Source organism: Sus scrofa, chromosome 9 (genome assembly GCF_054392235.1).
Source record: "Sus scrofa isolate SSC_HxYL_T2T_F1_AM1 chromosome 9, Sscrofa_HxYL_maternal_Yorkshire_Landrace_v2.0, whole genome shotgun sequence".
NCBI classification, from domain to species: Eukaryota; Metazoa; Chordata; class Mammalia; order Artiodactyla; family Suidae; genus Sus; species Sus scrofa.
In genome coordinates, this window is record NC_139391.1 from 101,346,560 (window position 1) to 101,358,571 (window position 12,012).

At 36.3% G+C, this 12,012-nt stretch overlaps 1 protein-coding gene across 1 annotated transcript in view; it reads left to right on the forward strand.

Moving 5' to 3' along the window:
* The window catches only part of LOC146400050 (uncharacterized), a 260,931-nt gene that overhangs the window by 52,601 nt on the left and 196,318 nt on the right, over positions 1–12,012 (forward strand). Inside the window, exons 6-9 of the mRNA XM_084977290.1 lie at positions 5,895–6,035; positions 7,021–7,616; positions 7,780–7,833; positions 8,227–8,365. The gene's annotated coding sequence lies outside the window, so the exon portion shown is untranslated. The remainder of the gene's footprint in view (positions 1–5,894; positions 6,036–7,020; positions 7,617–7,779; positions 7,834–8,226; positions 8,366–12,012) is intronic.

Below are 12,012 nucleotides of genomic sequence, written 5' to 3' on the forward strand. Positions count from 1 at the left end.
AAATGTAAAAATAATCTGGCAAAATATATCAATAATTTCTTCAAACTTCTAAAATTTGTTGACATTTCATAACATTTTCTATATTTTATAGGTACTGTTTTTAAAATCATAAACATAATTCATGTTCATTATAAATGGAACATAAGAATGCCATATTACCCTTACATATTTTCTAACATCAGTAACTTGAACTTCTGTATGAAGTGATACCCTTCCCTCATGTCCTGAGTTCTTCTGTTTACCTGAGTTTCACCTGTCAGCACTCACTCTATACTATTATTCTTACCATTAAGCTTAAAGATAAAATATAAAAATTGCAATCTGGAAAATAATTGAGAAGAAATTGAAATAATAAATTAAACCCTTCCCAAAAAGAAAACTTCAGGTGCATACGTCCTCACTACTAAACTTCTCCAAATATTAAAGGAAAAAAATGATATAATGTTTATGCAAACTATCCTAGAAAACAAATAGAAATACTTCCCACTTAAGTTTTTGAAACCAGCATAATCAGCATATCAATGTGTGATATGACCATACAAGAATGAAAATTCTTATAACATTTCTCATGTACGTAGATATAAAACCACAAAAAATATTTCTAGTGATATCTCTGTATCTACATATATATGTATATACACATGCATATATATACAGCATCATGTTTTAATTGAGTTATTTCATGAATTTGAAATTAATTATTTCCTAGGCAACCAATATAATTTATTATATTAATAATTTATCTAAATACTAGCAACAGATAATTTGAAAAAATTGCTAAATACCGTTTACAATATCATCAAAATCAAATGTGTTAGAGCTTTTCTGAGAGAAATATGTTAGATCTTTGCTGGGAGTATTTTCGAAAGACCTAAATAGATAATGAGATTATTGTTTATGAATTGGAAAGCTCAATTTTGTTCTCCCAAACTGATCCACAGCTTTAATAAAATAACAATCCAGATCTCAAAATGCTTAACTTTTGCAGTGATAAAGAAACTTCTGAGAATCATGTGGAAACACAAAGGACTTATATTAGGCAATACAAACTTAAAAAAGAAAAAAAGAAGTTGAAGGACATACACAACCAGGTTTCATACTTATACTAAAGCTGCAATAATAAACACAGTTGAATATTGATGTAAGCATAGGTTCTAGATTGATGATAATAGCCCTGCTCCAATTTAGGGAGAACAGATGCTCTTTTCAGTCTGGTGCTAGAACAATTGCATATCCATTTTAAAAATTAAAAGAAAGAAATTTTCCTTTACTTCATACCATATTTAGAACATAAATGTTAAAAAAAAAAATGAACACAGGAGTTGCCCTTGTAACTCAGTGGTAATGAACCCAACTAGTATCTATGAGGATGCTGGTTTGATCCCTGGCTCCACTCTGTGTGTTAAGGATCTGGTGTTGCCCTGAGCTGTCGTGTAGGTCGCAGATGTGGCTTGGATTCTGCGTTGCTGTGGCTGTGGCATAAACCGGCAGCTGTAGCTCCTATTTGACCTCTAAAAAAAAAACAAAAAAACAAACAAAAAAATCCCCCAAACATATTCTTGAAGAAAACATAAGAGAACATCTTCATGGCCTTGTGTTGGGCAAATCATCTCTTACATGGTTACCAAAACTACACTTTGGAAAGTATATGCCACGGACATATGCAACAATATGTAAAACAATTAAGAAAACTCCAGTGTCCTCATAAATCAAACTATTTCACAGTCCAGCTACCAAGCATCTACATTTGAATTATTTACCAGGAGAAATGGTTATTTTTCTTAAATTTCGGTGGTTTCGGGATAAACTACAGTTTACAAGAACATATTTTACTTTTCATTGTGGATTATAAAAACTGCACATTTTTCAAAATGCAGTTTAACACCACATTATAGAGAATGTGGGAAAATTAGAATGTGCTGTTAAATATCCTGTTAGTCTGCAATAGACACTGGTTGTAGTTACACGTACAAACTCAGGACACACACATAGACACAAACACACTCCTTCTATGTGATAAAAAAAATGGGAATCATGCTCTGTGTGTTATTTACATAGAAGAGAGCAATCAGAAATTGAAAGAAATAATATAATACATTCCATTAAAATTTCTATATTTGTACCCTGAATCTCAAATGATTCGATCCTCAGTATTGTTTCTAGCAAAAAAAAAATCCAAATGTTATTTTAATATGGCCATAATTCAGATATTTTAAATATTTTTCTGTTATTTATCTCAAAATGCTACATTGTTCACATTTGTTTATAATGGAAATAATATTTGAATTCACTGAGCAGCAATCTCAGGCATTAACATTTGGACCACTTAATTATATGCCCACGGTTATTAGAAATCTTGTAAGTCTGTTTCTATACTTGCACACTTGTTTCTTCCAAGTTAAAAGTGGAAAAGGCAGAGAATAATGGAGCATAAAAAGAATTCATTGATGCTTTCATGCCTAGCAGAAAATTTGACAACTGTGATGGAGGATTGAAATTTTTCAGACTACAAGGATGAGTGGGATGGTAGATATCAGGGCAGAGTTCACACAAATAAGGGAAAATGTTATTTCTATAATGTATCAAATTCATTCATTATATTATATCAATGAACTCAGTAAATCACTGAGCTTGGCACACTACCTTCTGGGGATTCCTTTGATATTTATTATAATAGGAGAGATGTGACTCAAAATTTAATGGTGAATTTACCTTGTTATGTATGAATTAATTTTATTATCTAATTTTATAAGTATATATATATTTGATTTTTATTTTTTCATTAATAGTTGGATTAGTGTTCTGTCAATTTTCTACTATATAGCAAAGTGACCCAGTCACACATACATATATATACATTCTTTTTCCCACATTATCCTCTATCATGCTCCATCACAAATGACTAGATATAGTTCCCAGTGCTATAGAGCAGGATCCTATTGCTTATCCATTCCAAATGCAATAGTTTGCATCTATCAACCCCAGATTCCCAAAGAGATCAAATGTGTCCCATATCTTTATTTTATGGGCCACAAAACAACTTAATATGTGATTACAAATCCTATGAACTACAACTTCTAAATTTTCTACCCATTTCATTCTTTGAAGAAATGAACTTCAAACATTGTTCTAACCTCTGTCATTCTGCACTCCACCCATTGTTTAAAACCTTCTATCCCAAAGGATTAATCTTACCCTATAAGCATCCTCTTGTACTTCATTTCATCAGTACTTCATTTCCTCAATTCTGGGACATTCCTTTAAAAGTAGCACCAGAGCTGGGATGCAGCAAAACATGCATAATAATGTTAGAAACTTGGAATGTCAAAGTCTAGGGCATATGGCATCTCTTAGTCCCACCATAAAGTCCAATAAGGGTTTATCCCTTCCAAAGCAGGTTTATTTAAAGATTTCCCTTTCCATGGGAGATGGAGGCACATTTGTTTATTATTCCAACTATCCAGAGCACAGTTGTTGGACCACACACACACACACACACACACACACACACACACACACACAAGCACATATCTTTTCTGGAAGAAAATAAAATACTAACTTTTAGGGACAATGTATTTTTAATAATTGAGAAGGAATAAAATGTATTTTCTAACTTTGTCATAATTTACAAGCTGCTTCTTTACCAATAAAGTTTTTTATTGTTATTTTTTTTTAATTTTTAGGGCCAAATGTGTAGCATATGGAAGTTCCCAAGCTAGGGGTCAAATCAGAGCTGCAGCTGTGGGCCTCTGCCACAGTAACTCAGGATCCCTGCCATGTCTGTATCTACACCACAGCTCATGCCAATACAGAATCCTTAACCCACTGAGTGAAGCCAAGGATCTAACCTGCATCCTTGTGGATACAAGTCGGGTTCACAACCCACTGAGCCACAATGGGAACTTCACCAATAAAGTTAATAATTTATTTTTCAAAACTGAGCTTGGTGTACTTTCTCAGACCTAAGAGAGCAAGACAGTAAACATCATACTTGGTAAAGTATGATTTTCTTAGTGATGTCTCCTGACTACAGAGAGAAAGGCTTTGAGATAGTTATCCTAATTATGACTAAATTGTACTCGTATCAAAGAGTCCTCATTTTAAAGTTCTGTTCTGGAAAATCAAAGGAATAACAGTATTCTCCCAGTTAAATAAATATATCAGGAATGAAATAATCCTTAGTTGATTAATAATATTAGAAAATTCATGTTACTGCTAGTTGCTTTGAAAATTTTAGGAATAAAATATTTTCACTAAGTATCTATTTGTACTAATTCTTGGTCTGCATTTGAAATTTACGATTCTTTAGAATAATTTTTCTTTGCTACATATTATTCATATTGTTTTGATTTACTTGTAAAATTTTTTTGAGCAAATATAATGTTGGGAGATGTTGATTCAAATATAAATAAATCACAATATTTTACCAAAAGTTGCTCACAGTAATTCTATGTACACAGTTTTTAAAATATAATACAAAAGGCTCTTAAACTTTAGGAGTTTCCATTGTGGCTCAGCAGAAATGAATCCTACTAGTATCCATGAGGATGGGAGTTCGATCCCTGGCCTTTCTCAGTGGGTCGAGGATCTGGCGTTGGCATAAGCTGTGGTGTAAGTCACAGACATAGCTCGGATCCTGCATTGCTGTGGCTGTGGCGTTTGCCAGCAGCTGTAGCTCTGATTCAACCCCAGCCTGGGAACTTCCACATGCCGTGTATGCAGCCCTAAAAAGAAAAAGAAAAAAGTTCTTCAACTTTAATGTGCATGCAAAGCTGAAGATCTTGTCCAGTGTGATTTTAATTTAGTATATCTGAATGACTTATATTTCTAACAAGTTCCTAAGTGATGCTGCTGCAACAGGTATGGGGACCATACTTTAAGGAGTACATGCTTTAGGGCATGTAATGGTAGTGCCATGACTCCCAAACCTGAGCTGTGATTTAAAGGATTAGTAAGAGTTTACCACATAGAGAATGTGGAGAAAGGTATTTCTGCAGAAAATAAATAAATAAATAAAAGAGCACAGTGAGAGCCTTTATAGGATCAGGTCACTCAAGGTAGAGAGTGGCTGTTCTTATACTCTCTGTACATCCCCTGCTTGACCACTGCCTGTTTCTCCTATACCTTAAGCACAAAACTGACTTTCCTACATACTTGTCCCAGGCCCCAGATAGTGATAGCTAATCAAAGGGGGTAGTGAGGGGCATGCCCATCTTTTGGTTTCCCCTGTAACCAATAAGCCAACCTGAAGTCAATTCCTCCTGTAACTGGTAACCTCCCCCTCTCCTGGGAGTGAAGCCTGCTGCCATGTTCTGCCAGTTATTTGCTGCATTTGGTGGTGGTGGTGGGGGGGTGTTGCTTCAGGACCTTGCTTCAGACAGGTAAGATCCACCATCCATTAAATCAGCGATGTTTCTGTTGCTGACTCTGAGCTCATTCTTCAGTCTTGAGGATGGGCGAGTACAGGTCTTACAAGGCTGCAGGGTGCAACCCAACACTTGACATGAGGCAGCATTCATGCTTCTTCAGACCTTGAGTAGAGATCAGTGTATTCAATAAAGGGTCTACAAATCAGTATTAGAGCTAAGCCAGTTTTGCTGAGCATTCTATAAATGTAGATACATTTGAGATAGTTGATAAGTATCAGGACTTAAAAAAACAGAAACAAAAACAAAAAACACTTTACAAAACTTAGTATGTCAGCATGGTCTTCAATAGATCCAGGTTTACATGAACTCAGATCGTCATCTTGGAGAAAAGAAAGATTTTCTCTTTCCCAATGTTTTTGTGTAAAAACTCAAGATTTGATCATATCCCTGTGCCAATAACTGTGGCTTAAAGGATAAGGTATTTTATTGGCCAAACCTGAGTTAAATTCTCACTTTAAAATTTAGAACAGAATTCAGAAATTTGGATCTCATTAGAGCCTCTTGGATGGAGGAGACAGATTCCCTCAAGTCTGGGTGTTATTTCCAGAGGAATGATGAAGGAGAAATCTAGCAAAATAAAAACAGATCTCATACACAGCTATAGGGGTGAGTGTATTCAGAATTTTCAATCTCAAGTTTAATAAGCTTTTTCACTTTTTTGTACAAATTTTGATATTTTTAATAAAATGATTTTGCATCTATGGAGTAGGAACCCATAAAAATAATGTAGAAAATAATTTGCCTTGTCTGAGATTTTTTCTTTTTTTTGCTATTCTAGTGAGATGTGGCAAACTTATAAACAATCATAATAACTCTAGAATAACAAAGCAAATCTCATTTTTGTTGTGCACCTTAATAAATTTGAAATTAACTAGGTTGAAGTGTTAAATAGTAATATCATGACAAAAACTTGTTAAAAATAACATTATCACAAGGTGGTAAATAATAAAAAATCAAATGCTAGAGCAGTTTGTATAGTACGCACTTTGTTCATGGTGTTCCTTTGTACATAAAGATATTTACAAATGATGAATCTAACTTCACCTTAAGTTCCTATGTATCTGCAATCAAATTCAGCTTCCTAGAAGCTAATTGTGAAAAGTCAGTTTGTAAGGGGATATTATTCAAACATGGCTGAAAATGAATCTTGGCTTTTATAAGATTTCATATATGCTAGTATAAATTTAATTTCTGTAGAACTTAGAATTTTGATTCAAAATAATGAAAACATTTAGATTATAAGAGAAAATTATAGTTTTAGTTTTACCCTATGCTTAGAATTGCAAAATTCCATTCGCTATTACCTAGGTTTTATATAACATATTCTAACTTTTACATAATTGAAATTAGGATGAATACAAGCAAAAATGTAAAATAATTTTCAAAATAACTATGATAACTTTTTCTACTTAAAATTTTTTTTCACCATTTTACTGCTTGTTTACTGCCAAAGTGTTATCATTTCACCGGGTATCTATAATAACACTAAATGAGAAACTATGTTTATGATAGTAAGGAGGTGACCCAATTAAATCCAATTATCAGATTCCATTATTTTAAAAGCTCATCCTTCTCTCCTCTTCTCCTACAGTTTCCTCAGAGATTTCACCCTGGAATCCAAAGGATTTGAAGAAGCTGAACTTCTCCCACTTCTTTGATGCTCATCAAAAATCTTGTCTTTTAAAGCAGTCAAGGAAATAAATATTCCTACCCACTCTCCCAAATGTGTTTCCTTTAGGGAAGACTCTTAATGAAACCCAGGCTACATTTAAAGCCACAGTAGCAAAATATTTTATTTTAAAAGAAAGTTATATTAAATACATTTAGATAAAATTATGTGGCTAAGACAGAGGACAAGAGGCATGAAAGTTGTCTTTAATATTAAAGTGCTACCACATGGAAACAGGATTAAAACAATTCTGAGCTGCTTCTCAGAGAATAAATTAACCAGTGGTTGAGATGGGCATAGCCTATACAAGGAAGATGTTTTCTAACAATTAGGCTTGTTCCTGACCCAAGCAGTTGCTAATTTACTGCATATTTTCTACAGAAATGCACAGGGAAGAAATTGAATTGGATGGTCTCTAAGCTTGCTTTAGATCTGAGATCCTGGTGATTAAGCCTTTAGTGAGCCAAAAGGAGTCTTAAATTTCTTCTACAGAACCATACGATATCGCACAGCTCCTGGTATTTTATTAATATTTACCATCTGATGTATAGATTGTTAAGCCAAAACTTAGATAAAAAAATTATATTATGTTATCCCCTTATAAAATTGGCTCTTTTGATAGAGCTAATCTCAGTTTTAGTTTATGTTGCTGACTTGTTTCATTCTATTTTCTTCTGAAAGCAAAAAGGAGAAGATACCGCTGAGTATACAGCCAGAAAACCCCTCACAAGAGAGGTAAGATATTTTATATTTTGGCAATGAATTGTAAACATTTCCCTAGAACACACAAAAAGAAATCCAACTGAATAAACTGCTAGCATTTCTAATGTTCAACAACTGAAAAAATTTAGAGAAAAGATGAAAATATGGGCAAAAAAAGTAGTTTTATATCTTCTTAGAGACTCAATATCACAAAAATAACAGCACCCAAATTCACTTTTTTAACTTTATTTCTTGAATTTTCCTCATGCAAAGTTCATTTATCTTGAATGTTAAAAAACAACAACAACAACAAACTACAAAGTATTTTCACAAAACTACGATTTCAGATTCCAGAAGCAGGGCTTGAAGAGTCCTGGTTAATGGATGGTCAATGAGTGATTTTAATGACTCTCTTTTGGTTAACAGAGAACAAGAAATCTCTCCAACAGAAGCATCTTCAAATACATGAAAATGAGCACATCCAAAGAAGTGACCAGTGTCCTGTGATGTCTTTTGATAAGACAAGTTGGAACTACTCTGTACATTCACTCAGTATTCAGATCAGGTTAGACACTTTAATTTCAACAATGGCTTTATTTGTTCATTTACAAATCAACAGAATTAAAAAACCACAAAACAGTCAAAACAGTCCTTACCTATTGACCTTAAGGTCCTCTCTTAGAATTTTATTAATGATTTTAACATTTGTAAAGAAGAAAATGAATGCTTAAGTTAAGGTGCAAGTCGAATTGTGACTTCTCTTCATCCTGTACTTATTTTAAGTCTTTAGTGAGAGTAAAAGAAACATAATTTGCTGTATTGTAGAACTGAATTCTGGAAAAGGATTGGAAGTATAGTAGAAATAATTCTAGGTAGAAAAGAAAGATTTTTGGTTTTAGTTTTGGCTGTAAAACAACTAACTATGTGGCCTTGGAGTGTCGTTTCACTTAGTTATTAAATTTCATAATGTATAAAATGATGTAATTACTATATATATTCTTTTCAAATAGTTTTTGCTTATGAAATTCTGTAGCAGCCATGAAGCTGTACCACCCAGATCTTTAAGAGAGAACTTTCTCCAAAGAATGTAATTAGCTTACAGTTCCCAACTGTTGCATCTTTAAAATCTGATATTGTGTTTATGCCCAGGCCACTTTCTTCCTGGGCTACTGCCAATGGCTTAAAATAGTGGAGGTTTAAGAATTGTGTCATTTGTTTCTTATGAGGGTAATTTCTTCTATCAAGTAATCATTGCTCAGAATCTCTCCATCAGGCTAGCAGGAGTTTCACAGAGCTCTGCTGTAGTTTGAGGCTGTTACCACTCAATCTTTTCCCCTTTCTTCTCTTTCTTCCTAAGTATCAGATCAACATTGTGGTCTAGAGCTCACCCATGTGGCAGCTAGGAGAAAGTACTTCACATGTCTCCAACTGCAGGGAGAATAATGGACTAAGGGCTCCATCTGCTGTGCTCTGATGTCCATTGCCAAGATTGTGAACTTTCTGAAGACCTTGCTGACACACTCTTAAAATTGCACAGCTGTCTGAGCTACCGCCACTCAACCAACCCTCTCTCTTTCCCTTAAGACAGAATTTTCATCATGGTCTCATGGCTCTTCCAGCCTTCCCCAGCCACCCGCCCATTTACTTTCACACAGGGATTTTCACTATATTAGTCCTGATATTTAAAACTCCATCTTGGCCTCTTCTTCCCAGGCTTTAGACATCTCATTATGTCTATCTCTGCTCCTTTTACCTTTATCATTCACACGATATGTCTAATCAATATCTTATGTTGTTTTTTCTTTTTTGGTCACTCCCAAGGCATTTGGAAGTTCCCAGGCCAGGGATCAAATCTGAGCCAGAACGGTGACCTACACCACAGCTGCAGCAATGCGGCTGGATCCTTTACCCACTGCACAGGGCCAGGAATCAAATCAGCACCTCCATAGAGACAAGCTGGATCATTAACCCATTGCACCACGCAGGAACTCCAATATTTTACATTCTTGGTTCCATACTGATATATGCTTTCTGGAGGTCCAATACTGACTCAGATTCTTTCTTTGAATTGGAATTCAACAGGAAGGCTCAATCTTGGAAGTAATACAATGGGTCTCTTCTGGCTGAAGCAAGAGTTGGGGGTCCTTTATTCATTGCCACTCTCACCCTAGCTTTGCCTCCAGTGGAAGTTCCTGAAACATCTTTGAGGACATCTAAATGTTTTAATTGAAAACCATATATAAGGCGTTTACAATGCCTCCCAAATCTGGTATTTTACCACCAGAGTCAGGCCATGGTAAGGTGTCCCCAGGTAGCAGCTACAAAAATCGAGGCACCAGACAAGGGTATTAGTTCTTTCTGAGAAATACCCGCAAGGTGGAGTGAGGCATAGAAGAGTGCAACAATGGCACCCACCAGCCTCTGTTTCCTGAAAGTGGTTTTGTGGGCCCCTAGATGTGGGCCAAACCAGAGGCCTGCCTCTCAGGCCAAAGCCTAGATGAGCAAATAGGCCTCTTTCATAGAAAGACTGGGGTGTGTTCAGTCATCCCTCTGTGCTCTGGGGGGTGAGAGCCCACCAAGACCTGCCTCTTCCATTGTTACAGTCCCATAGGACCCAGGAACGCAAGCTCCCCCCCCCATTTCCAGAGCCAGGCAGGCATTAAGGGGTGTCCCTTGGGTGTAGCCACAAAATCAGGGACCAGACTATATAAAAGTTCTGATAAATACAGGTCCTCTGGAGCATGGTAGAGGTGGAGTGTGTGGATGCAACTCACTGGGGTGGTGGTGGGGAGTGGAAGAAAAAACAGATCTAGAATTAAAAAAAAAAGATTTTTTTTAGAGGTGCCCAGATCTGGGGGGAGTGGAGAAAGATGGTGTTCTCAGAATATAAAAGAAAATAAAAATGGTGTCGCAAGTGTGGAGATGGAGGAAAAAAGAAAAATTAAAAAAAAAAAAAAAGAAAAGGCCCGTAATTTATTAAATAAATGATTCAATTAAATTAAAAAAAAATAAGGCTCCTTCATGGAAGGGTGAAGTAGGGTAGAACATCACAGAAAGAGAAGCTAAAGATGTGGTCCCCCCCCCCCAACATCCTCTCTGAAGAGCTATGTGGTCGCTCCTGGGTGCGATAAATTAGCCTCCTGGCCTTCAGGCGGCTTTGATAGAAGCAACTGAGCCTCTTTCACTTAAAGTCCAGTCAGATCAGCTGTGTCTGCGCTGGAACGTTGGCCGGTGAGTCCCCGCGTGCGAGCTCTATGTGCGTCGTTTCTCAGCTTGTCACAGCCCAGTGGGTCTCTTGGACACGAGCCCTGTTTGTTTTGAAAGCTGGATGTTTGGGGGGTTCATTTCTCTGGTGAAGGTCTTAAAAGTGGGAGTGCCCAGTGTGGGTTCCAACCCTACTCGTCAGGGCAAAGCTTGGGGTTGGAGCTCCTGTTGACAGTGAATGGCTGCCTCAGGGATGGGCTTTCCGCGAGACTGTGTCCCAGCCTCTCCTAAGGTTTCAGTGTGATTTGTTGCTCCTTTGACCAATTTGTAGTCGCCACACAGTCTTCAGGGTTTATTTTAGAGGAAATTGTTCCATAAGTAGTGGTAGACGCACTGTGTCTGTGGGATGAGGTGAGCTTGGGATCTTCCTATGTCACCATCTCGAACCAGAACCTCCTTTTCTGTTGTAATTGAGAATTTTCAGTTTGATTTAATCTCATATTTCCTTATTACACTTTTTTCTGATCCTACTTGTTTGTTTCTAATTTTCTGTGGTTTGGAATATCAGGATGTCTTTGCTTTTTGAAGCTTGAAGGGAACGGAGCAGAGACCACTTGACCTTGTCAGTATCCAAAGGGAGTGTCACTGGTTAACATGCACCTGAGCCTTGCCTTAGGCAATTCCTGTTATAAGGAAAATGATACATTTTTACTTGCTCATCTGTTGCTGTGATGTGCAGGGCTGTGTGAGTTTCTTTGTGTCTGTGTGGTATGTGTGTCTGGAAGTGAGTAGATGAGGCTGAAGTAAGGCTGGAGCAGGCAGGAGGAAAGAGAGAAAAGAAATACCTCTAAGTTAGGCAGGAGAAAATAACAGTGTAGTATAGAAATTGTCAACAAATAGAGTAGGAAGGATGTATGATAAGCAGTTCCTAACAAGAAAAGTCCTGTTTATGTAATCTATGGGGATTTTAATAAAAAGATGGCAACATAATACTTTCTGACACTAAGG